Source organism: Polypterus senegalus, chromosome 15, assembly GCF_016835505.1.
Source record: "Polypterus senegalus isolate Bchr_013 chromosome 15, ASM1683550v1, whole genome shotgun sequence".
In the NCBI taxonomy this organism is placed as follows: domain Eukaryota; kingdom Metazoa; phylum Chordata; class Cladistia; order Polypteriformes; family Polypteridae; genus Polypterus; species Polypterus senegalus.
In genome coordinates this window covers 133,848,690-133,876,117 of record NC_053168.1, presented here as the reverse complement: position 1 = coordinate 133,876,117, position 27,428 = coordinate 133,848,690, and positions in this window count along the sequence as shown.

Here is a 27,428-nt window from a genome sequence, read left to right as displayed (position 1 = left end):
TTCAGTAAGTAGAGAAATGATTTGTTTACCAGGAAAAAAATAAAACAAAACAAAACAAATAAACACAGCTTTTTGTTGTCTGATGAAAGCTGCCACAATTTAAGTGCTCTCCACAAGCAAATCTCCTGCTGTATCAACAGAGACAGGGACAGTTGAATGATAAACAGGCAGTCCAACATTATACTGATAACTTTATATCTTACTGCTAAATTAGACACCTCTACGCCCAGATCTGGTTTTAGAACACTAAAAAGATTCTGATGAGAACAGGCCATAAAAACCAACAACGTGTGCCAATCCTATCCGTCTAATTTTTCCAAGATAACATCAAGTTGAGTTCTGAAGGTCCATAAAGTCCAACTCTCATACTACTTGGTCATTCATTCTGTGTGTCTATGGTTCCCTGTGTGAAGATAAACTTCCTAGCATTTGTGTTGAATTTCCTCTTGTAGTTTGAAATTCAATTGGAAAGAAATCTTGTCCTCAATTAGGAACTCTTTAAGTCAGGAAACTGGTAGGAGGAAATCTCTTCAGTGCATCTTTTACTGCTCTTCAGCCAGTATGACAAACTACTAGGGGACAGTGTGCCCTGGGCAGAGGTTGGCAGCAAGTGGTCATAAAGTAAAGACAAAGAGCTACATTTATAAAAAACTGAATTTCCTTAACACTGCTTAATTAATGCTTACATATTTACCTGACGTTTACTCCGATTGGTTCAATGGCTTACACACCTTTCATCTAATTGTTTCATTAGTTTACATACCCAAATAATATATCTAAATAAAAGTCTAATTTCCACTACAGTATATACTTTATCCTTGCAATACTTTTTATACTCCTTGAGTTCCAGTATGCGTGACATCTGTCATGTTTTACTGGGTACACGACACCCAGCCAACTTCTTGACCCCATCACCCAGGACCTTCTTGTACTTTGTTGTTCACTTGACATTTATTAACCCTTTCATAATACTTTGTCACACACGTGCGCATAGGAGACAGTTTACAGCAGCGTTTCTCAACCTTTAAGTATTTGCGACCCGAGTTTTCATAACAGTTTTAATCGCGCCCCCCCTAACATTTTTTTGAAATGTAGATCCCTATTTTATTATACCTACTTAACTTTTATCGACATTTATCTAACTCTATATTTATTGTTCTAGTATCAGAATGTAGTTTAAGTTAATTTGTTTTTGTTTCAACAGATGTTTTTTTTCATATTTTTGATTCTTGTTTCCTTTTTTTCACATCTTCACGCCCCCCTTTTTGTTACTTCGCACCCCCCCTAGGGGGGCCCACACCACAGGTTAAGAACCACTGGTTTACAGACACAAATAGTGTTATTTGTTAGCTAGAGCAGGGGTTGGCACTATCGCCTGATCCTCTCTCTTCTTGCTCCTCTGCAGCCCAGCAGAAGACCCTGCATCTCAATTACATTAACATCGGACCACCCACTTCTGACTAACCCTGATGAAATCATTTCCAGTACCCAGGATTCCCCTTCCTGCAACATCAGTTCCTGTTCTGGCTGCCCTGACTCCACATCTCCCTGCTACCAACCATATTTTCTAGAGCAGTCCTAACTTGTTAGTCAGGTCAGTTGTGAACTTCCGCTTCTGTAAAGATGGGTTTCTTTTCTTGATTTTCAATATACGGGGTGGCCATCCCCAAACCTTTATTGTCTACTGCCTAATTTTTTATCACAACTTCTACATTTAATGTGGAAAGCATGCCAAAACATATTATGTGCAATAACCATATTACCCCTAAATGACTATGTGACCACTAAGTCTCATTTTTCATCCACAACCTTAATAAGTTTTGAACTGTGTACCCATGTTCTTGGTGAACTCATTTTAAAGTCACAGTCTCGATCCACTGGATTAATTCCCTTCATAATTTTAAATACTTCAATCAAGTCTCCTCTTAATCTTCTTTTGCTTAAACTGAAAAGGCTCAGCTCTTTTAATCTCTCCTCATAATTCATCCCCTGTAGCCCTGGGATCAGCCTAGTCGTTCTTCTCTGGACCATTTCAAGTGCTGCTATGTCCTTTTTGTAGGCTGGAGATCAAAACTGCACACAGTACTCCAGATGAAGCCTCACCATTGTGTTATAAATATTGAGCAGAACCTCCTTGGACTTGTACTCCGCACATCAGGGTGCCTAATAATCTGATAATCTGTCAGCCTCCTTAATGGCTTCTGAACACTGTCTGGCAGTTGATAGTGTCGAGCCAACTATGACAATCCTTCTAATAAGGTGAACTTTTGATTTTCAGACCTCCCATTGTGTATTCAAACCTAAATCTGGAGGCCTAAACTGCACATAGAACTTCAGACGAGGACTCATCAGTGCGTTATAAAGCTTTGGCATAACCTGTACTCCACAGATGAGGGTGCTATATAACCTCACATTTTGTTAGCCTTCTTAGTGGCTTCTGAACACTGTCTGGCAATTGATAGTGTTGAGCCCACTATGACTCCTAAATCCTTCTCATAATTTGTACTTTTGATTTTCAGTCCTTCCATTATGTGTTCAAACCTAAACCTGAACACCAAAACTGCCCACAGTACTCCAGATGAGGCCTCACCAGTGTGTTATAAAGCTTGAGCAGAACATCCTTAGACTTGTACTCCACACGTCAGGTCGCTATATAACCTTCTGTTAGCCTTCTTAATGGCTTCTGAACACTGTCTGGAAGTCGATAGCATAGAGTCCTCTATGACTCCTAAATCGTTCTCATAACGTGAATGTTTGATTTTCAGACCTCCAATTGTGCATCCAAATCTAAACCTGGAGGCCTAAACTGCCCACAGTACTCCAGATGAGACCTCACCAGTGCATTATAAAGCTTGAGCAGAACCTCCTTAGACTTGTACTCCACACGTCAGGTCGCTATATAACCTCACAACCTCACATTTTGTTAGCCTTCTTAGTGGCTTCTGAACACTGTCTGGCAGTTGATAGTGTTGAGCCCACTATGACTCCTAAATCCTTCTCATAATTTGTACTTTTGATTTTCAGTCCTTCCATTATGTATTCAAACCTAAACCTGAAGACCAAAACTGCCCACAGTACTCCAGATGAGACCTCACCAGTGCATTATAAAGCTTGAGCAGAACCTCCTTAGACTTGTACTCCACACGTCAGGTCGCTATATAACCTCACAACCTGACATTCTGTTACCCTTCTTAATGGCTTCTGAACACTGTCTGGAAGTCGATAGCTTAGAGTCCACTAAATCGTTCTCATAACGTGAATGTTTGATTTTCAGACCTCCAATTGTGCATCCAAATCTAAACCTGGAGGCCTAAACTGCCCACAGTACTCCAGATGAGACCTCACCAGTGCGTTATAAAGCTTGAGCAGAACCTCCTTGGACTTGTACTCCACACGTCAGGTCGCTATATAACCTCACAATCTGTTAGCCTTCTTAATGGTTAATATTCTCTCTTACCTCTATCTGTAAATGAGGTTTTAAGGTCACATCCATTGTAGTTTGTTTAAAATAAGAACAATTTAACAGGTCAGAGTGGGGCTCCCATTACAACAAGAAGTCACATATTCCCTCCAGGTTTTCCACTTCATCACATATTCATATAATCATTTAAATATTTAAACCATTTTGTATTTCAGATGTGTAGTTCTCTAGAAAAAAAAAAAAATAACTTTCAGCTAATAACATAACATAATAGCAAACAGCTTTTATATTACAGGTGTCCGGAAGTGTTGCTCCAGGGCAATCCAAGTGCATGGCAATTCATTTTAGTGCCTTGATTCATGAGACTGTTCCGTAGCCTATTTTTATACTTGCTCTTTGGAGTGAAATTGCATGTAATTACATAAATGTGCTTTGCTTTTGTAAAGATTAATATTCTTTCATTTATTTTTTAGTTACATTTGCACCTAAAAAAACAATTGAAAAGCAGCCACTGTCTAGATAGATAGATAGATAGATAGATAGATAGATAGATAGATAGATAGATAGATAGATAGATAGATAGATAGATAGATAGATAGATAGATAGATAGATAGATACTTTATTAATCCCAAGGGGAAATTCACATGAAACAGCTTGGTTCAGAATGGACCGATTACTTTTAAATTTGGTACATGTCTTTCTCAAAGAAATTTATTGGGAAGGTTCCATTTTTTGGTTGAGATATCTGTAAAAAAGAACATAATTACACATTTTTGAAATCTGGAAAACACTCATTTAGAGTACTGTATGAAGACCCTGCTGCTGGGTTGATGTCCTTCTACGGCCCTGGCCAGCTCTCCTCGTGTAACGGCCCGTCTCCTGGTGTCACCTCCATGCTCTTGAGACTGTGCTGGGAGACACAGCAAACCACCTTGTGAAAGCATCTTGGAGGAGCTGGACCTTCGAAACCGATTTTCATTTTCCCTGGATTTGCATTCAGTCTCAATTGAAGAAAAAAAGAAAGAGAGAGACTAAAAAAGGAATGTTGAGCCTTTGCAGATTACTACAATAAGGATGTGACAGCAATTCAATTATATGATTGACTTTGTGACGCTCCTTCGAGCTTTGGAACAGTTCCCCCTGATCCTAAAGATGCTCTCCAGTGGTTAGTACAGTTTGTTAGGGATGTCTTACCCACGATTTGCATTGCATACAGATTACTGCTTACCATCGCATTATCAATTGCAAGTTGTGAAAAATCATTTTCAACATTGAAATGAATAAAAACTCATTCGAAATCTTCCATGTCACAAGAGCGTCTGACCAACTTGGATTTAATCAGCATTGAAAAAGAATTCCTCACTCACAGATGATGTAAAAAATGAAGTTGTACGATTGTTTTCAGAGAGGAGATCTAATTTTGGGAAACAAACTTAAATGAATATTTAAATTGAATAAAGTGTTTGTTTCTTCTAGAAAGTTGATTCTGTTCATCTGGACATAGTTTTATTTCTGATACGTTTCATCACTCATCCAAGTGACTTCTCCAACCTTATAAACAGTACCTTGGCCTAATGATCAAACTAGCACCATTAACTAACAATGGGCTGTGTGATCAATGATATGCAAATTATCCATTGATCAATGACCATGAGTACCATTCACAGAGAGTTGGGGAATGGCTGCAATCACCACATTGTAAGATGGTGAAAGATGTACCCTTAGGCCCCCTCCTTGGTTCAGAGATGGTCGTTCCTTTTAAATGTAAATGGTCTCCTTGACTCCTCGCTCAAACCAGCATTCCTCCCTGTCCAGGATGTGCACATCTTCATCACTGAAAGAGTAACCACTGACCTGTAGATGTAAATAGACTATGGAGTCCTGGCCTGATGAGGTAGCTCTTCTGTGTTGTGCCATCTGCTTCGCCAGTGGTTGTTTGGTTTCCCCGATGTATGATTCATGGCAATCCTTTTGGCACTTAACTGTGTAAACTATATTTCTGTTTGTGCCAGGGCACCCGATCCTTGGGGTGAACCAATTTTTGTCATATCGTGTTTTGGGCTTTGAAAGCCACCGAGACCTGGGGCCTCATTTATAAATGGTGCGTAAGCACAGAAATGTTGCGTAACAACTTTTCCACGTTCAAATCGCGATGTATAAAACCTACACTTGGAGCAAAGCCACGCACTTTTCCACGGTACCTCATACCTTCTCGTACACAAGTTCTCCACTCGGTTTTGCAGACTGGCGGCACCCAGCATCAAAGCAGTGCTACTGTTCCTGTGTGGTTACACCTTATTTTCCTGACGCAACTTTATAAATACACTGAAACTAACCGCATATTGTTTATTAGTGTAACGCATCTGATTGTAATTAACTTGTAACAATATAATGGTCCAGGGAATAGCCATAGTATTCCAAATACCATAACTGCTTTAGCGTTGTTACTCTCACTGCACCTTCTTCTTTCAACTGCTCCTGTTAGGAGTTGCCACAGCGGATCATCTTTTTCCATATTACTCTCACTGCACCACTCGGAGTATTTATATCACTGTATCTGAGTGTGAATCACAGCAGCAGCTGATCGGAAAGAGAATTATCGGTATGAAGCATCAGGCACACGCTGTCTCAGCCACGGCAAAATGTTTCAAAGCCTTTCTTGTACGACCTCACGGTTCAGAAACAGTTTCATCCCAAGAACTTTAAATGCACTCAATCAATTGCTCCTTGTAGAACTGTTTGTACTTATAAGTACAATCACCTCACTGTAAACTTGCACTACAGTTATAATATCGCACAACCTGAGCCACTTTATAAAGCGCGTATTTACATATGATGACAATATCATTTTTAAGGTGAAATGCAGCAAAATGTTTATTCTATTATATAGATAAAACTTTAACTTCATTTAAATAATCTATATTCTTCACTGGGAGTGTCGTGAAGGATAGAATAATTAAACATGTACTACGAAGATATTTCAATGTTCCTTAAACGTTTTGAAGAATCGGCGCTCCCCAATTCTGATTGGGTATTTGGGGAAAGAACAGCAAGGACTGCAGTGGCGGCTACGCCAATATATATTGAATATAAAACAGAAAGAGAAAATAACAACACAGCTAAAAATGCAGCGACAAATTTCAGCAAAAGTTAAATGCTTGTGTCATGAGCACGAGACGGATATGCAGTGTCTGCAACGCACGAGGCCATCCACCGTGCATAAGATACCTTATTGACATTGGCGGGCGAAGGAGCCACCGATTCTTCCTCTGCCCAGTGCCAGCACAAGCCTAGAGCCACCCCTGAGTACTGCTGCAATAAATTATTTCATCGAAGGTCGTACATAATCACTGCGCCATGAAAGCCATGATTAATAACGTGCTTTAACTCCTATCATCATGAAAATAATATCACGTATACATCTCAGTATTTTAGTTATTCAGAGAGCTGTAATATCACGAATGTAATGGATTCTGTGTCCAGTTGGAGAAAGAGAGCGGTTTAAGAAGCAAGTAGTGATTCACACACATAGAGCACATAGAAGATCAAATACAAAACAAAGCATTTAACATGCTACTTTAATTACGATGTGATTTGAGAAACTGGTTAATTAAACGATTTTAAGATGAAGTTTATGATGTTCTACTTTAATGACAAAATAAACTACGTGATTAAAGTGAAAATGTTGAGATTAAAGTTGACATTTCGTACTTTTTCCCCCACTGTGTGCCATTTTTTCTCTGTACCCTAATAAGCGTTCATATGACACTCAGACAGTGGGCTACAACTCGCCTTTTCACGGCGACTTTGATATGTGACTTCTTTTTTATTTCCGGCACTGTGCGATTTTGTGAACGTGAGCTTTCAAGTTTCTCCAACGCGCTATGTCACTCGATCAACTTCCTTTTGTTGATTATACCACGGTTTATTTGTACAAATAGTATGTTTTTCCTTTGCCTCCACTTGGTATTCGCTGAAATTCTTATATTTTCCCCCGTGCTTTTCCCATTGTCTTTTCACAGAAGACTGAGCTTAAGGGCGATTTATATTCATTTGCATATTCAAAGAGGCGTAATTCTGGGAGGAGTTGGGGCGTTACATAAAGCGCGTGCACGAGCGTTACTTTTCACGCTGATCGGGATTTATGTAGCGGAAGAACGTGGAAGTTGGAGTACGCAAAGATTCCTGCATCTGGATTTTTCTGTGCGTAAGCACATTTCGGCTTTTGCGCTTACGCCATGTTATAGTGTGAGTTCTACGCACGCCGTTATACACGAGGCCCAAGGTGTTTTGAAAAAATGCGTCTCAGCTGTTACGATACTCCTGACACATAAGGGATCACCAAAGGTTTTCGCTTGGGCAGCAGTTGTCCTTCTTCTCTCCTGGACTGCTTAGAGGATTCTTTTGGTGTCTTCCCTGCTTTGATAAACGTCCAGCTGGGATAACCACATTTACTCAGGGCCTTTTTGATAGGATGTTCTTCTGCTTCCCTAGCCGCTGAGTCTGTGAGTATGGCATTTGCTCTGTGCTGTAGAGTCCTGATGACACCTATTTTGTAGTCATGGCCATTGATCAATGGACAATTTGTATATCATTGATCACAAGGCCCATTGTTAGTTAATGGTGCTAGTTTGATCATTAGGCCAAGGTACTGTTTATAAGTTTGGAGAAGTCACTTGGATGAGTGTTGAAACGTATCAGAAAAAAACACTACATCCAGATGAACAGAATCAACTTTCTATAATTTCCTGACCTGGATTATTGTGCATGCATCGAGTGTTTGTTTCTTATTGAATATGCCTTCTTTACCTTTCACTTTAACAGCACCTCACCTTATGGGGCATACAATCAAGAAGTTTGCCCCGGGCATCTTCTATCCTCTGCATGCCACTGGGCCACTGTGAGCCAATCGATGTGGGATGTCGGGGCTTTGCAGGCCAGTCTCTTTGTAGCTGGGAATAGCAGGTTTAGCTAAGAAGACGGCTGTCAAATCAATTAAAACGAGGTGGCTCTGGCTGAAGAGGGTGGCTCAGTGGTCAGCTGCTGTTGGGATGCAAGCTGGGGTGTGATCACCCCCGGCTGGGTTACCTGGGTGATAGTGTGTTAAAACTGGCCTGGGCATCCTTCAACGAGTGAGGTGACGAGCTCGACCCACTTAGCCCGTTATTCATTGTAATTTTCTTAAAATTTGTGATGAGTATGCGGCTCGCTACTTGCTATGAGCCTATGGTATGAACTCTATCTAAACCGTTGCCAAACTTAATCTGTACACTGCTGTTTAGACACAACTTTAAATTTTACGACATGCTTAGAAATAAAATTGAATGAAAAATAAAACTTTATTAACATGGCTTACACGTTATTATAGTACATGTTAAATGTCAGTGTCACGTCCAAGTGCCAGTACCCTAGTAGGCTAGTAGCTTACGCAGCTCGCTGCTTTTAGCAGCCACATCATCAAATATACTGTTAATGTCAAGTTTGGCTAGGATATTTTTTTCCATCGACATCAACATGAACGCCTCAAGATGTTCTTGCGTCGTTGTGCTTCTCAGGCGGCTTTTGATTCTCTTCACCGCAGAGAATGATCTTTCACACTGCACTTGCAACACAGGCAGCATTAGTAGGGAGTAGGCCTCTCTGCCAGTGTCTTAAATTGGTTTGAATCCTACCTGACAGGGAGAAAATTTTTTGTTAGTTGTGGGAATTACAACTCGAAGACACATGATATCCAATATGGTGTTCCACAAGGCTCTATCCTGGGTCCGCTGCTCTTCTCAATCTACATGCTTCCGTTAGGTCAGATTATCTCAGGGCACAACGTGAGCTGCCACAGCTATGCTGATGACACACAGCTGTACTTATCAATAGCACCTGATGACCCTGACTCTATTGATTCACTAACACAATGTCTGACTTGTATCTCAGAATGGATGAATAGTAACTTTCTCAAGTTAAATAAAGAGAAAACTGAAATCTTAGTGATTAGCAATAATGGATACAATGAGGCTATTAGAAATAAACTGGATACATTAGGATTAAAAGTCAAGACGGAGGTAAAAAGCTTAGGGGTAATTGTTGACTGTAATCTGAATTTTAAATCACATGTTAATCAGATCACTAGGACAGCATTTTTTCACTTAAGAAACATAAGTAAAGTTAGACCTCTTATATCACTGAAAGATGCTGAGAAATTAGTTCACGCGTTTGTTTTCAGTCGACTAAATTACTGTAACGCACTCCTCTCAGGACTACCCAAAAAAGACATCAATCACTTGCAACGAGTGCAGAATGCAGCTGCTAGAATCCCAACTGGGAAAAGAAAATCTGAACACATTTCTCCAGTTTTAATCTCACTACACTGGTTACCTGTGTCATTCAGGACTGACTTTAAAATTCTGCTTATGGTTTATAAAGCCTTAAATAATCTCCATCTTATATATTGGAATGTCTGACACATTATATTCCAAATCGTAACCTTAGATCTTCAAATGAGTGTCTCCTTAGAATTCCAAGAACAAAACTTAAAAGAAGTGGTGAGGCGGGTGGCCTTCTGCTGCTATGCACCTAAAATCTGGAATAGCCTGCCAATAGGAATTCATCAGGCTTATACAGTAGAGCACTTTAAAACACTGCTGAAAACATATTACTTTAACATAGCCTTTTTATAACTTCATTTTAACTTAATCCTGATACTCTGTATGTTCAATTCATCATAATAACTAAAACTGAAATTTTAGTGATCAGCAATAATGGATACAATGAGGCTATTAGAAATAAACTGGATACATTAGGATTAAAAGTCAAGACGGAGGTAAAAAGCTTAGGGGTGATTGTTGACTGTAATCTGAATTTTAAATCACATATTAATCAGATCATTAGGACAGCATTTTTTCACTTAAGAAACATAAGTAAAGTTAGACCTCTTTTATCACTGAAAGATGCTGAGAAATTAATTCACGCGTTTGTTTTCAGTCGACTAGATTACTGTAACGCACTCCTCTCAGGACTACCCAAAAAAGATATAAATCGTTTGCAACGAGTGCAGAATGCAGCTGCTAGAATCCTAACTAGGAAAAGAAAATCAGAACACATCTCTCCAGTTTTGATGTCACTACACTGGTTACCTGTGTCATTCAGAATTGACTTTAAAATTCTGCTTATGGTTTATAAAGCCTTAAATAATCTCGCCCCATCTTATATATCGGAATGTCTGACACCTTATATTCCAAATCGTAACCTCAGATCCTCAAATGAGTGTCTCCTTAGAATTCCAAGAACAAAACTTAAAAGAAGTGGTGAGGCGGCCTTCTGCTGTTATGCACCTAAAATCTGGAATAGCCTGCCAATAGGAATTCGCCAGGCTGATACAGTAGAGCACTTTAAAACACTGCTGAAAACACATTACTTTAACATGGCCTTTTATAACTTCATTTTAATCGTAATTTAACTTAATCCTGATACTCTGTATGTTCAATTCATCATAACAACTATTCATGGTGGCTCTAAAATCGGTACTGACCCCTACTCTCTTTTCTGTTTCTTTTTCCGGTTTCTTTGTGGTGGTGGCCTGCGCCACCTCCACCTACTCAAAGCTTCATGATGCTCCAACAATGATGGACGGATTAAAAGGAAGAAGTCTACGTGACCATCATCATCATCAAGCCCTTCCGTGAGAACCCTAAATCCAAAGAGGACTGTTTCATTTATGTTAGGTAGAATGCCCAGAGGGGACTGGGGGGTCTCATGGTCTGGAATCCCTACAGATTTTAATTTTTCTCCAGCCGTCTGGAGTTTTTTTGTTTTTTCTGTCCCCCCTGGCCATTGAACCTTACTCTTACTCGATGTTAATGTTGATTTATTTTTTTATAATTATGTCTTTCATTTTTCTATTCTTTAATATGTAAAGCACTTTGAGCTACTGTTTGTATGAAAATGTGCTATATAAATAAATGTTGTTGTTGTTGTTATTCATGGTGGCTCTGAAATCCGTACTGACCCCTACTTTCTCTTCTGTTTCTTTTTCCGGTTTCTTTGTGGTGGTGGCCTGCGCCACCACCACCTACTCAAAGCATCATGATGCTCCAACAATGATGGACGGATTAAAAGGCAGAACTCTACGTGACCATCATCATCAAGTCCTTCCGTGAGAATCCTAAATCCAAAGAGGACTGTTTCATTTATGTTAGGTAGAATGCCCAGAGGGGACTGGATGGTCTCATGGTCTGGAATCCCCACAGATTTTATTTTTTCTCCAGCCGTCTGGAGTTTTTTTGTTTTTTCTGTCCCCTGGCCATTGAACCTTACTCTTATTCGATGTTAATTAATGTTGATTTATTTTGTTTTCTTATTGTGTCTTTTATTTTTCTATTCTTTATTATGTAAAGCACTTTGAGCTACTGTTTGTATGAAAATGTGCTATATAAATAAATGTTGTTGCTGTTGTTGTTGTAATTTCCTGCAGCGTCCTCCTCTGGCACCCACGGACCCCAGCAGGGCTGTGCTACTGGACTACAATTCCCAGCATTCGCTGCTGGAGTCAGAATGGGTATCGATATCCAGGGCTGCTGCCATCTAGCTTCCTGTGGGAATAAACAGCCCCTACGGACAGTCCTTACCTGTCCTCCCCTTTTATCCCAGATAGGGAAGGTATTGTAGAGTACATCTGATTGGGACGCCTGTGCATCCACCTGGGGCCTCCTGTCTGGGCAAGGAACCCTTTTCTCTCTCACATGGAATGCCTGTCCATCCCATATGGTCACTTACTATATACAGTGGTGTGAAAAACTATTTGCCCCCTTCCTGATTTCTTATTCTTTTGCATGTTTGTCACACAAAATGTTTCTGATCATCAAACACATTTAACCATTAGTCAAATATAACACAAGTAAACACAAAATGCAGTTTTTAAATGATGGTTTTTATTATTTAGGGAGAAAACAAATCCAAACTTACATGGCCCTGTGTGAAAAAGAAATTGCCCCCTTGTTAAAAGATAACTTAACTGTGGTGTATCACACCTGAGTTCAATTTCTGTAGCCCCCCCAGGCCTGATTACTGCCACACCTGTTTCAATCAAGAAATCACTTCAATAGGAGCTGCCTGACACAAAGAAGTAGACCAAAAGCACCTCAAAAGCTAGACATCATGCCAAGATCCAAAGAAATTCAGGAACAAATGAGAACAGAAGTAATTGAGATCTATCAGTCTGGTGAAGGTTATAAAGCCATTTCTAAAGCTTTGGGACTCCAGCGAACCACAGTGAGAGCCATTATCCACAAATGGCAAAAACATGGAACAGTGGTGAACCTTCCCAGGAGTGGCCGGCCGACCAAAATTACCCCAAGAGCGCAAAGAAGACTCATCCAAGAGGTCACAAAAGACCCCAGGACAACGTCTAAAGAACTGCAGGCCTCACTTGCCTCAATTAAGGTCAGTGTTCACGACTCCACCATAAGAAAGAGACTGGGCAAAAACGGCCTGCATGGCAGATTTCCAAGACGCAAACCACTGTTAAGCAAAAGAACATTAGGGCTCGTCTCAATTTTGCTAAGAAACATCTCAATGATTGCCAAGACTTTTGGGAAAATACCTTGTGGACTGATGAGACAAAAGTTGAACGTTTTGGAAGGCAAATGTCCCGTTACATCTGGTGTAAAAGGAACACAGCATTTCAGAAAAAGAACATCATACCAACAGTAAAATATGGTGGTGGTAGTGTGATGGTCTGGGGTTGTTTTGCTGCTTCAGAACCTGGAAGGCTCTCTGTGATAGATGGAACCATGAATTCTACTGTCTACCAAAAAATCCTGAAGGAGAATGTCCGCCATCTGTTCGTCAACTCAAGCTGAAGCGATCTTGGGTGCTGCAACAGGACAATGACCCAAACACACCAGCAAATCCACCTCTGAATGGCTGAAGAAAAACAAAATGAAGACTTTGGAGTGGCCTAGTCAAAGTCCTGACCTGAATCCAATTGAGATGCTATGGCATGACCTCAAAAAGGTGGTTCATGCTAGAAAACCCTCAAATAAAGCTGAATTACAACAATTCTGCAAAGATGAGTGGGCCAAAATTCCTCCAGAGCGCTGTAAAAGACTCATTGCAAGTTATCGCAAACGCTTGATTGCAGTTATTGCTGCTAAGGGTGGCCCAACCAGTTATTAGGTTCAGGGGGCAATTACTTTTTCACACAGGGCCATGTAGGTTTAATTTTTTTCTCACTAAATAATAAAACCATCATTTAAAACTGCATTTTGTATTTACTTGTGTTATATTTAACTAATGGTTAAATGTGTTTGATGATCAGAAACATTTTGTGTGACAAACATGCAAAAGAATAAGAAATCAGGAAGGGGGCAAATAGTTTTTCACACCACTGTATATATATATATATATATATATATATATATATGTCAAGCTTGGGTCACAAAGTTGCACAGGAGAGTTCAGCAAGTACATGTCAAATGTCAGTGTCATGTCCAAGTGCCAGTACCCTAGTGGGCTAGGAGCTTACGCAGTTTGCTGCTTTTAGCAGCCACATCATCATATATACTGTTAGTGTCGTTTGGCTAGGATACTTTTCTCCACTGACATCAACATGAACTCCTCAAGATCTTCTGGTGTCATTGTGTAGTATCATCATACTAATAAGCACAGCTAAATTATCACTCACGCTGACGACCAGAGAACAATAAAATGCATACTACATAATCTAAACTAATTATTAGTACCAAATAATTTAAATACTAGATATGAGATAAAATAAATTGCAATAATGTATATGCTAACTGAAATGTGTAGTGGTATCAAAACAGACATCGGCAAAAGGCAGTTTTGACCAAATTTTTCACTGCAAAGTTGTGTACTGACAACTAAAACAACTTGATGACGTAAAACGTTATATTAGATAGGACTATAGAAATCGCAGTACCGGACAGATAATGTTTAGTAGTTTAGAAAATTAATTTTAATGTCAAACAGTAACCAGTACATAAAATTTATTTCATGAAACAGCCGGCCCATGACCAGACCAGAGTCCGCGGCCCACCAGGCATTGCCCAAACACCCTAATGGCCAGTCCGCCCCTGGGGTGTGTGATGTTTTAACAGACCCGAATGAATCCCAGTGCTTCTGTGGAAGTATTTTTGAATAGATATTCTATTGGCTTTAAGCACTTACAGCATATGAATTTAACATTAAACATTAACTTTCGGGCGGCACAGTGGCGCAGTGGTAGCAGTAAGGAAACTTGGGTCCGCTTCTCGGGTCCCCCTTACATGGAGTTTGCATGTTCTCCCCGTGTCTGCGTGGGTTTCCTCCCACAGTCCAAAGACATGCAGATTAGGTGCATTGGCGATCCTAAATTGTCCCTAGTGTGTGTGTGTGCCCTGTGGTGGACTGGCACCCTGCCCGGAGTTTGTTCCTGCCTTGCGCCCTGTGCTGGCTGGGATTGGCTCTAGCATACCCCCGTGGCCCTGTGTTAGGATATAGCGGGTTGCACAATGACTGACTGACTGACTGACTCACATGAACTTTCTAGGATTGGCTCTTACAGGTAGTAACAAATAAAAAATATAATCTCAGCATGGACATTAAGCATTTGTAAAGTAATTTAAAAGTTATGCACTCAAATAATTAACTCTATAATAACAGAAATAGCCTAAAAAACTCATACATTTGAGCTTTTTCCATAAAGAAAGACTTTATCAATTTAAGATAAAATGAGCCTGGTTATACATTGACCCTGAATTGGATTACAGTAAGCAGAAGAAAGATTCTAGGATGTTACGTCAGTTTGATTCTGAATGACGGATTTAAGGGTGTACCCTAATCAACAAGATAATGGAGGTTTTATTTACTCTGATTTCTGCTTTTTGTGTGTTTAAAGGTGCAAAGAAAACAGCTGAGTAGAAAGTACAATAGTCAAAGGTGGGATCGCTTAATAAAGAGTTGCATTCACACGGGCGGTGCCACACCTCGGGGTAAACGTAGGTTGAGAGTTCTGGAGGCATCCGATGACGACAGAGACGAGTGCACTCAGCCTTTCAGGTTTTAGAGGGCACTCCAGCAGACCGCGTGCTGACAGAGCCTGCCTATTAATCATTTATTATCTAAATACGTAAGCCGTTTGAAATCTCGGGGTGACCTCACTTCATTCCACACCACTCAGATCTGCACTCAGGCTGCTATTTAACCCATATTTAGAGAATAAAATCAGTACTTACACAGAGCTTTTGAGGACCACCCTCAAATCCCCCTCCCACCCCACTCTTCAATATAATCTGTGCATATCAGAGCATTTTCAGACTTCCAAGGGGCACAACCTACAACCAAGGCTGAATTAAGAACATCACAGACTTTGATAGGTGACTAACTAGAACCAAGGCCGGATTAAGACCACCACAGACCCCAGAAAGTTGATCATACTGTTAACAATGCAATGTGCCGACACGCTCGTTATTTCTCACTCACTCTTGATTGAGACTCGATCTCTTTATCAGTCGGGGTTTTGGGATGGGTTGGGGGATTCCTTTGGTCATTTCAGTGGCACATAGATACTTGATCTTGAGTGGGGGGTCCTCATGGGTCATTTTGGTGGTGCAGGAGTACTTGATCATTTAATCAAGGGGTCGGGGGGCTTGATTATTTTGAACCAACTGTTGTTTCAATGGAAGGTTTGGGGATTAGGGGGTTGGGCTCCTGCCCAAGAAAACTTCGGCCTCTGAGTTGAGGTCCCCTTTTAGATGTATACGTTCCAGGGTTCATGGATTTTTTAATGAAGAACAATTCCCAAGAGTTACCAGCTGATTAGCAACTGTAGCATTATAATATCAATAGGCTGTGAGAATTTATGGTACTGCATATCGCAGGTGTGAATATTGTTCTGCAAACAATGCTGGTAGGTATGAAAAACTTCTGGTACTCCAAACGGCAAAATTTAGAACTCATGGTAAGGAGTTACCGGTGAGAACTGGTCGACTTCAAGCACTGCTTACTACCACTATTACTCATACACAAATACACATAATTTAGACTCACCAAATAGCCCAACAGCAACTCTTGAAGCATTTGGTAGAAAATAAAAATCATAGTAGAAAGAGGGAAAAAAACACGGACATGACGTGCAAACTTCACCATAACAACGATCAGCCAGGGGAGTCATCAGCGCACTCGTGAACAGACAGCGCTACCCACTGCGTCACCAAACAGTGCACAGGAAAGATTTGGAATTGGTGGGAGGAACCCCCACGTCCACTGATGACGTACCTTACTGGTACCTTATATATATATATAAAATTCATCAGTATTTGAACTACGGGGACTGACTGTTATTCCTGTAGCCCCGAACCAGATAACAGAGTATAGAAAATGGATGGATCAATTATTTTAACATCGCAGGCTGGAGTAGGAGACTCGTTTAAACCTTCGGGTTGATATTTTGCCACACAGGTGCTGAAATGGTATATCACAACATCCGCCCAGTCTCCTCCGCCCCATCGATCTTCCCCTTGCACAGATCAGCTGCTGCTTTTTGCCCCCTAATTCGTATGTCAACACGAGTGCTGCAGATCTCCTGTGCAAACGGACTTAAAGCAGCGCGCCGAGTCTTGTGCGTTCGCGTGAGCCCCACCCCACACTGTACCTTAATAACAGGAAGCTGCAAGGCATGATCGTACACTTAACAGCCGAAAGTAGAAAGTGCGAGCGCTGAGGGCGGATTTGCTCTGCCGCTTGAGCTCTTTTCATTTTTTTTGTTTTGTTTTATGTAGCGTTTAAAAAGGTCCGCTTTCTGTCCCTTTAAAAGAAGAATTAAATAAAAGGATAAGTCGAACACGCCGATCGCCCTTCATGCATGTCTAGACGAGGGTGCAAGTCAAACTGGGTAAGTACAGCGGAGAGATTATTGCGACTGTTATCCTTTGAATTTTTGTAACGTGTCTTCTGCCCGGACGCGTGCATGCACTTGTGCGTTCGGACTTTAGTACGGGTTACCAGTTTTCAGCTTATTATTCTTTTAAGAAATTCGCGATCACACGGCACAGGTTGCGTACTGTACGGACTTTCAATGTAGCACCTTGCCCGGCTCCTGATTACTGTATATATTGGTGTACTGTATGTAAACAGGTCGGGTGGTTGACGGTGCACAAGGCTAAACTGGAAAGGTAGCTAACACGATTGCGAATGAAAACCCCATTCCCCTCGCAAAAGAGGGGTAAGGGATTTGTGCATTTCCGTATTTTATTCTTTCTTTCTGTTTTTTTTTTTTTTTTAAACGAGCGTGTGGCGTCACAGAAGCACCCAGGCAGTCTTTGATAATTTCCTTTCGGGCAGCCCCTCGGTTTCGCAAGGCATCGCATTCAAGATGTGCAGCAGCGACAACAGTTCACGAGCCGATACCCGTCCCCCCCCAAACCCAATCCCAGGCAAGATCAGCAGTAAAGGGTCGTTGAACTTGTTCTGTACACAGTCGCGATTTTAAATTATTGGTCAGTAAAAGTAGAAATTGAAGACAAGCTGTGCGCTGGGTGGCTTCCGGTTTGATGTCATGGCGTTCAGATACGCATTCTTCCAGCCTGCGCTGTCTTCGTTTTACACTGCTGGAGAGAATGGACGCCTTTAGATTAGAATTGCTTTACCCCACCCACCCACTCATTCACTCACTCACTCACCCACCACCCCCACTTTTTTTTTGCTTTTACTTTTACTAGCGTGCCTGACATTTTTTCGTTCTGCTCCGCGATGTCTCGGCGTGCCCAGGTGTGCGCCTCTCCTGTTACCTGCACGGGCCCGTAAGTCGCGCACAACTTTCTTTTAACTTTTGTTGGGAATTGACATTCAGGTAGGAAGTGCAATGCGAGTGTGAAGAGTGTGCTTGTCCGAAAGAGCTTTGCACACCTCATACTAGAAATCGACCACCTGGTCTTGTCACTGGCAGAAATCCTCAGAAGACTCCGCACTAATGATAAGGAAGATTAGAACTTTTAGAATCGTCTGCGAAACCAGTAAACTGCACCAAAGAACTTTCACAGCCGGCCAGTAATGAGTGTGGGTCGTACTCTGCTCCCAGTACTTGGGGTGGGGGGGTCCACATCAATGAGAGACTGGGCTGGGCTCGCAACACAGATGAATTATATTATGGAAGGCTATTCGTGCCAAAGTTGACTGCAATCCAACGTGTTACCTGCAATGCAATGTAACGCGTATGCACGTGGTGCGTTTAATTTCGGGGAAAATATCCAGCTGCAGTCAGGACAGTTTTAGGCCCCCGAGCGCTTCAGACACTATGAGACCCGGAGCCTCTTTGTATTCCAGCAAGAGGCACGACGACGTTTATTTTTACCTCTTTTATAACTATACAATTAAATAATTTACTAATTGGATTCAGTTGACATCTTAATTCGGTGTGTTGCTTTACGTAGAAAGTTGATTCATTTTTTTTTTCCTTCACACGTTGACTAGGGAATGGGAATATATATATATATATATATATATATATATATATATATATATATATATATATATATATATATATATATATATATATATATGTGATACAGAACACCTGTTTCGTCTTAATTGGGGTTTATCAGGTGTATGCACCTTTGCCTCCCATATATATAATACCAATGATATGAAAGAAGATGATCCCCTGTGTCAACACCTAACGGGAGCAGCCGAAAGAAGAAGAAGAACAAAAGACGCATCCATTCTGTGGTTTTGCTTCAGATGCAGAACAGTGACCGCGATAGTTAATAAATTTAACAAATTAAAATTTAATTGTAATAAATAAATAAAATAAATAATAAATGTAATAAAAGTCGAATATATAGGCCTCTAAACTACCGATTCCACAGGTTTAAGAGCAGGAACTAAAAAGAACTGAAATCGGTATGACGGCCATGCAATATAGGCGGCAGTACACCGGCAGAACATGGGGAGCGACTCCTGGAAAGTGGGCGGAGTCAAATAGATGCCACTGATAGGGGCGTCATCTTACTGTTCTCCGAATGTCTCAAATCGCTGAATCGGTCTGAGGCTTCGGACTGCCTCGCCCGCACCTGGACTCTCTTGAATTTTGGCACCATTTTATTGTGCCCTAATTTAAAACATGTCAACCAAAATGATTGATTGCTTTTCACTTACAGCAAACCATTGCAGTTCCAGTTTAAAATGCAACAGAAAATCCTGTTTTGTGTTTTAATTCATGTCCATAGATTGCACGTCATAACTTAAAGCAAAGCAAGTGTGTTGGAATTTTAGGGGTTTCTCAGAATGCATGGCCAGAATTAAACGTAATCCAGCTCATTAACACCATTGACATGTAATACATGTGCATGTGGTGTGTTTCATTTTGGCACAGTTTTATATTTTCATGTATCAACCAAATAATTGATTGCTTTTCACTACAGGATGCAATTTTCATGACTGTTTAAATTACAATGCAAAAGCGTATAAGACTTTTACTCATGTCCATGGATCGTCTGTCGTAATGAACAGCAAAGCAAACGTATTGCATTTCAATTCAAGACCACGCTTCAATCGTGCCGAAACTTAAATACAGTCATGACTTGGTTAACAACGTCGTGCTTTAATGACGGAGAAGCAATAACTGAAATCAAATAGCGTATGAGCGCCATTATTAAGTGGTCGCATTACAGTATTATTATTGTTAGTACCGTACTATTGTTACTGTATTTCAATGATTATTAAACCACGGATTCTACACTTCAATCAATCAATCTGTCGTATCGGTTGTCCATTTATGGTTAAGTGAGGTTTTATTTTTGGTGGTTTAGTTTTGCCGACCTGCTTGTATCCGTTGTCTATCATTGGCTAAGCAAGTTTCTCTGTCCTTGGAGGTTTCGTTTTGCCGATGTGCTCGCCTCACTAGTATATTAGTAGCTAAGCGAGTTTCTCGCTCCACGGAGGTTTCATTTTGTCTGATGTGCAACGCCTCCGTTGTCTGTCAGCGGCTAAGTGAGTTCTCTCTGCTTGGAGATTTCGTTTTGCCGATGTGCTCGCCTTGCTAGTGTATTAGCGGCTAATTGAGTTTCTCTGTCCACGGAGGTTTCATTTTGCTGACGTGCTCGTCTCCGTTGTCTATCAGTGGCTAAACGAGTTTCTCTCTTCTCTGAGGTTTCGTTTTGCCAATGTGCTCACCTCACTTGTTTATTAGCGGCTAAGCGAGTTACTCTCTTTTTCTTGGGGTTTCACTTTGGCGACAGAGTCCATTTCTTTGAGCCCATGCTGTAGCCTTGCTCTTCTGGGCCAGACAGACTGACACATCCACATTTCCACGTGTAGATGTTTATATATAAGACTAGCTATGGTATCAGTCGCAGACAGGTGAGAGAATAATTAAAAAAATATTTGCTATCTCATGCCCTCCATGTTCCTTCTGTGCCTTTCCTCCATATTAGCGTGTGTGTGTTAGTGTCTCTCTACCAGCGCATTCCTATAAACCAGAGGTAGGCAATGTTGGTCCTGGAGGGCCGCAGTGGCTGCAGGTTTTCGTTCAAACCCAATTGTTTAATTAGAAGCCAATCCTTGCCAATCATGTCAGGTCAGGTTGGGGATCATGCACTGGTACAGCATGTTGCCACACCCACCACACAACGAAATAGCAGGGCAGACACGCAGTCCAGTCCTACCCCCAGAAATGACCCTCTATCTGCCACAGCCAGGTGTTACGTGGGCATCCCCTTGGCCTGGTTCAGCCACTTGGGTCCCCAAAAGTAAGGGTCTTGCGAGCCGGATCACCCTCGGGGAAGTGCCCCACCTGGCTGTAGTGCCATAACTGACGCTCCCTCACAATGCAGGCAATGTGCCTCATTTGGGAACTTTTTAAATTTTATGGCTTGTTAATCTGCGATGTAGTGTTCTTGTATTGTACTGTAGATTTTGTTCCTTTTCTAAAGAAATAATCTACGTGATTTAAAGCCTAAAACTGATCATTTTCAGTCTGTCACATTTTTCACTCTAAAGTATGATGGAGTGTGGAGTGAACAGTCACTTAGGTGTCAATAAATTGTGAAGTGAGTGAAAAAGGACGACTTTTTGAATTCACACATTGGTAAGTAGTGAGTAATTGGTTGCAGATCTCCAAGGTGTGTCCACTCACAGGTGAAGGAACTTTTCAACTTCTGGTGAAGAACCAAGCAAAATGAAAGGTGATTTGGACAACTCCCAGGTATTTAAAGAAAGTAATGTGCTTTGCACAATGCATTCAGTTTGGTGGCTATTATTTAAATAGACAGGGAATGTTCTCATTTAAACCTCTTAATATCGCGAGCAAATTTAAGAAGTGGGTGGTATGTTGGTGAAGTGATTAGCGCTATGGCCTCACTGACATACTTGGTTTCACTCCAATTCCCGGACACTATCCTTGTGGTTTATTTGCATATTCTCTCCATCTGTTGTTGGGATTTTGTCCCACTCGCCCAAAGATGTACCTGTTTGTTCCCTTGACGGATTTAGATTGGGTTTTTTTCTATAATTTGCTTGAATATTCTGTTTGATTTTGAAACTTCATTCATCGTGGTAAGTATCATAGTTCGCGTGCGGCACCGGATTATTTGTGCAAATCCGAGAGAGATGCAGCAGGTCGAGAGGACGGGGGTGGGGCCCTCCTCACTTACGCGCCAGCCATTGTTCAAGTAGGTCTGTATCTATATAGATAGATAAATCTGTTTGAGGTTGTGGACAGGTGTCTTTGATATTGATAACGAGTTCAAACAGGTGCCATTAGTAAAAGGTAACGAGTGGAGGACAGAGGAGCCTCTTACAGAAGAAGTTACAGGTCTGTGAGAGCCAGAAATCTTGCTTCTTTGTAGGTGACCAAAAACTTATTTTCCACCATAATTTGGAAATAAATTCTTCAAAAATAAGACAATGTGATTTTCTGGATTTTTTTTTTCTCATTTTGTCTCTCATAGTTGAGGTATACCTATGATGAAAATTACCGGCCTCTCTCATCTTTTTAAGTGGGAGAACTTGCACAATTGGTGGCTGACTAAATACTTTTTTGCCCCACTGTGTGTGTGTGTGTATATATATATATATATATATATATATATATATATATATATATATATATATATATATATATATATATATATATATATATATATATATATATATATATATATATCCATCCATCCATTGTCTAACCCGCTGAATCCAAATACAGGGTCACGGGGGTCTGCTGGAGCCAATCCCAGCCAACACAGGGCACAAGGCAGGAACCAATCCTGGGCAGGGTGCCAACCCACCGCAGGACACACACAAACACACCCACACACCAAGCACACACACGGGCCAATTTAGAATCACCAATCCACCTATCCTGCATGTCTTTGGATTGTGGGAGGAAACCGGAGCGCCCGGAGGAAACCCACGCAGACACGGGAGAACATGCAAACTCCACGCAGGGAGGACCTGGAAAGCGAACCCGGTCTCCTAACTGCGAGGCAGCAGCGCCACCACTGCGCCACCGTGCCGCCTATATATATATATATATATATATAATATAATATAATATAATATAATATAATATAATATAATATAATATAATATAATATAATATACTAGCTGTGTAAAGAACTCTCTCGTTTCGAGGTTTTGCTGACATGCTCACCTCACGTGTGTATTAGTGACGAGAGGAAAAGTAAAAGAGATACCGTTTTCTCGATGTGCTCTCCTTACTTCTTTATTAGTGGCTAAGCGAGTGACTCATTCTTCGTAGGTTTTGTTTTTTCAATCTGCTCACCTCGCTTGTGAATCCTCAGAGGTGGAGCCCTTGGTCCGACTTCACCTCTCACTTACGGAAAAAGAGACACACACACTTCCATGCGTAGACGTTTAAATATAATAGATATATATATATATATATATATATATATATATATATATATATATATATATATATATATATATATATATATATATATATATATATATATATATAGTGAAATATAGCGGCCCGGACACCATTTGCTCCATCACCACACGTTTATTAACACAAAGTCACAAATGTTAAGTGCACCGCCACCAAACCCCCTGTTCCCCAAAGTCAACAAACACAGTCCTCTTCACACAACACTCGGGCCTCTCCTCGCCTCCTCTACCTCGACCTTGTCCTCCTCCTCACCCAACTCCAGCCTTGATTGCAGGGCGACAGCTCCTTAAATAGGTGGCTGATTGCCGACCACACCCAGCCACCTGCGACAGTACTCCCTCGCTAGCTGGGGCCTCCCGGGACCAGCGGACCATTCCGTGAGGATGAAGATGCCTCAGCGCCAAGCCGACACAGTGCAGCGTAGGTCCCGAGCCTGTAAATAAAACAGAAAAACAAGGGGCGGGGACGTTGCCCTGACGCAGCCCCTCGGCTCGTCCTCTCAGCTGGGCCAACGTTCTCCGCTCCAATCGACCCACAGATGCTCCCACGTTCTCCGCTCCGATTGACCCTCAGATGCTCCCACGTTCGGCTTCCCCGTACGGTAAGTCCGTAGTCCCTGCCACGGAACCACTAGTGGGCTCAGGCGTTGTGTCAACCTCCCAAGCTGCGGGGTTCTCCTCTGCCTCCGAAGAGGACGGCCCTTCTTGGGACGTGCGGAACCAGCCCCAAACCACTTCCTCCGCTTACTTTGGGACGCCGCGGCGGCTTGGATCTGCTCATTGTAAGAGGGCAGACCCGGCCCCGCTGGCGTCCGGAGCTTCACGGGTCGGTCTCACCTACCTTCCCCGCTGTACCTCTCCGTCCAGGAGCTCCTGCAGTGCACCTATCCTTTCTTGCCTGCGGCTCTCGACCCAACGCCACTGCCATCCCTCCCGAGTCCAGCATCTCCGTCCGGAGGGCACATCGCTCGGCCGGCGGCAACAGCACAAGGCGCAGTTCTTCTCGCAGCTCCTGTAACACAGCCGCCAAGAAGAGAGAAGCAGCCGGCGGTGGGCTTACCTTGTGAGTGGTTCCACCGACCGGCTGCTCTCTATGGGCATTTCCCTGCGGCCCACTCGGGTTTCCTGGGTGCACGGGACGGACATTCCCTGCTCTCACCTTCGACCAACCACTGGCGAGAGAACAGGACACGCTGTTCAATCCTACGCCTGTATTGAGGAGGGACTTTTGGTCAGCCTTCTTGCTCTCCTCTCTCACTGGAGTGCGTCTCTCCGGGCAGCTCCACTGCTGCTGAGGCTTCCACAGCCACAGCCTCTCCTTCTCGGCAGCCCCTCTCCTGGGCTCCACGTCGGTGAGCCGCCCCTTAAATACAAAGTCTGTCTATGGACCCCCATTGGTCCATGCAGCACTTCGTTGCTGCGGGTTTGGGTTAATGCCGCCCCTGCGGCACGTGGGTGGGTCCCCCTGTTGTGCCGGGCCTTTCACAGAAATATTTTGGGATTTTGGGATCCTGCCGGCTACGCCACTGTGAAATATAGTGGCCCGGACACACACAGGCGGACACCATTTGCTCCATCACCACATGTTTATTAACACAAATATATATATATATATATATATATATATATATATATATATATATATATATATATATATATATATATATATATATATATATATATATATATATATATATATATATATATATATATGGTTGAAATAGTTTTACTGTCAAATAATGCAAAGAGTACATGACACGTGTTTCAGCCTAATTCTGGGCTCATCAGGCGTACACACTCACTGCACCCCCTCTCGGGAATCGAACCTCGGATGACAGTTTCAGAGGCGAAGCCTCTTATGTTGCACCACGGCGTGTGATTCGTTTATTTGACAGTATGTAGATCGGGGTAATTACATTCATGGCATTCGTAGTCTGAATCACAATCTGATTGTATGGGTGGTTACGATCTGCTTCTCGCAATATATATATATATATATATATATATATATATATATATATATATATATATATATATGTATATATGTATGTATGTATGTATGTATGTATGTATGTATGTATGTATGTATGTATGTATGTATGTATGTATGTATGTATATGTATGTACCTGTATATAATGTATGTATGTGTATATATGTGTATATATATGTATGTATGTATATATATATATATGTATATGTATATGTATATGTTCAGGTCCTAACTATGAGCCTGGGTAAGACCTTTAGGCTTTAATCCTTGCTTCTTAGTAACACGGCCTTCATTTCTGTTATATCATGTTTTAATCCTTTTCCACAAGGAAAAAAAAAATCCCCTGTGGTTTTATGCCACGTAGTTGAACTTTATGTGGTCAAAGAGGGAAAAAAAACATGAATTCTGTGTTGCAGCCTTATATATTTATTTATTTATTTTTCACAACTGTGGGAAGATCATCATAACACATGCTTAAGTAACAAGACCTAACAAGTCCTCAAGGCCTGTAATAAAATGGTGTTTGTGTCTGACGCTAGTGCACACTAGTAATCTTTATCAAGCGGTCGTCCTAGGAATTCTGTGACTGAGGCTGTTGTGTCATTCATCATCATCCCGGTATTACCTTTCAGGAGATGCAAGTGCAGCTTTGTGCATGTAGTTGTTTCTGCTTGAGAGGCCCAATAAGCGATTTGTGGTTTTCAAAATAAGCACAATACAGATTAGCCAAGATATATTTTCTTAACAAGTGTCATTTTATTACAGATAGAATTAAGTAAGTTTGTTTCATAATGTCATCAATCTATCCATCTTTTTTTTTTCCTATTAAAGGTTTAGTTGAAAGGCTGTTGCTGTAAAACAATAAGAATTAATTACATTTATATTGTGCCTTTCTCACCTTCTCCAAGAGCTTTACATAGACAGTGGGGAGGCACTTCAGCCACCGCCAGTCAGTGTGGATGATGCCACAGCACATTAGCTGTTAGGTAGTGAAGGGGTGAGAGTGAGAGAAAACGATAGTCAGTAAGGGTCAGGGGATGACCAGGCTGTGCTTGGCAATTTGAAACCCCCTAATACATTCAAAGGATGCCCAGGGATCATTTCAGACCACCGAGAGCCAGGACCTCGGTTTGTAATGTCTCATCTGAAAGGATACCTCCAGTGTTTTACAGCACAGTGTCCCCGTCACTGTTACTGTTGGATCATTTCTAAAATTTTGAATTCGGTACCGATGCCAGCTTTTGTATCTTCGAATGATAGCGCAGCAAATAATGGATAACTGCAACCCCAGGCCCCCAAGGTGTGGCTCTGTGCCTTCACTACACTCCATGTATTATTACGGGGGGTGGTTCCCCCTTAGAGACTTCTGGAACGTTAATATAAGCACATAGGTTCAGAGAGCAGGCAGGGAGAGTGCCCTAGTTCTGATTGTGCACCCGTTTACCTATGGCACCAAAATTAGCTTATTGCTAATACCATACGGTTTTCAAAATTGGGTTTTCTGTATTTTTTTCAGTACTGGCATACTGTGCATCCCTAGTATTCACTGTACTGGGGCACTGAGATCAACACACACACACAGACCAGATGGCAAGCGCCTCCTGATGGCATCACCATCATCTCTCATGAATGTGTCCTCATGTCCATCCTTCCATTTCAACTCTAATCCAGATCAGAGTAATAACAAGCCCAGAAGCAAAGAGAGTAACAAAGACTGGATGGGGCATCAGTCCATCACGGGGCACATTCATCCACACACTTTGCCCTACAGTGGGATACAAGGACACGAAAAGAATGTAAATGCTTCAGGCAGACCGTGACTGGGTGAAGATTTGAACCCAGAACTCTAAAGCGGTGATGCATCAGTGCTAATAATAATATCAGATGTAATGCAGAATTATTTATTTCATGCTTCACTCTTTCTGGCCACTGGGTTCATTGTATTGACTCCAAGTGATCTTTAAGCCTCCCTTTAATTTTACCAATTTAAACAGGAATACGGCTTAGAAACAATGGCCAAGCATTTATTAGAGAACATCTGAAAAGCATAGTCTGCATAATTTAAGCCTCTTTTATCATAGCAGTAACAAAAAGCTGAAGCATTACATGTCATGGG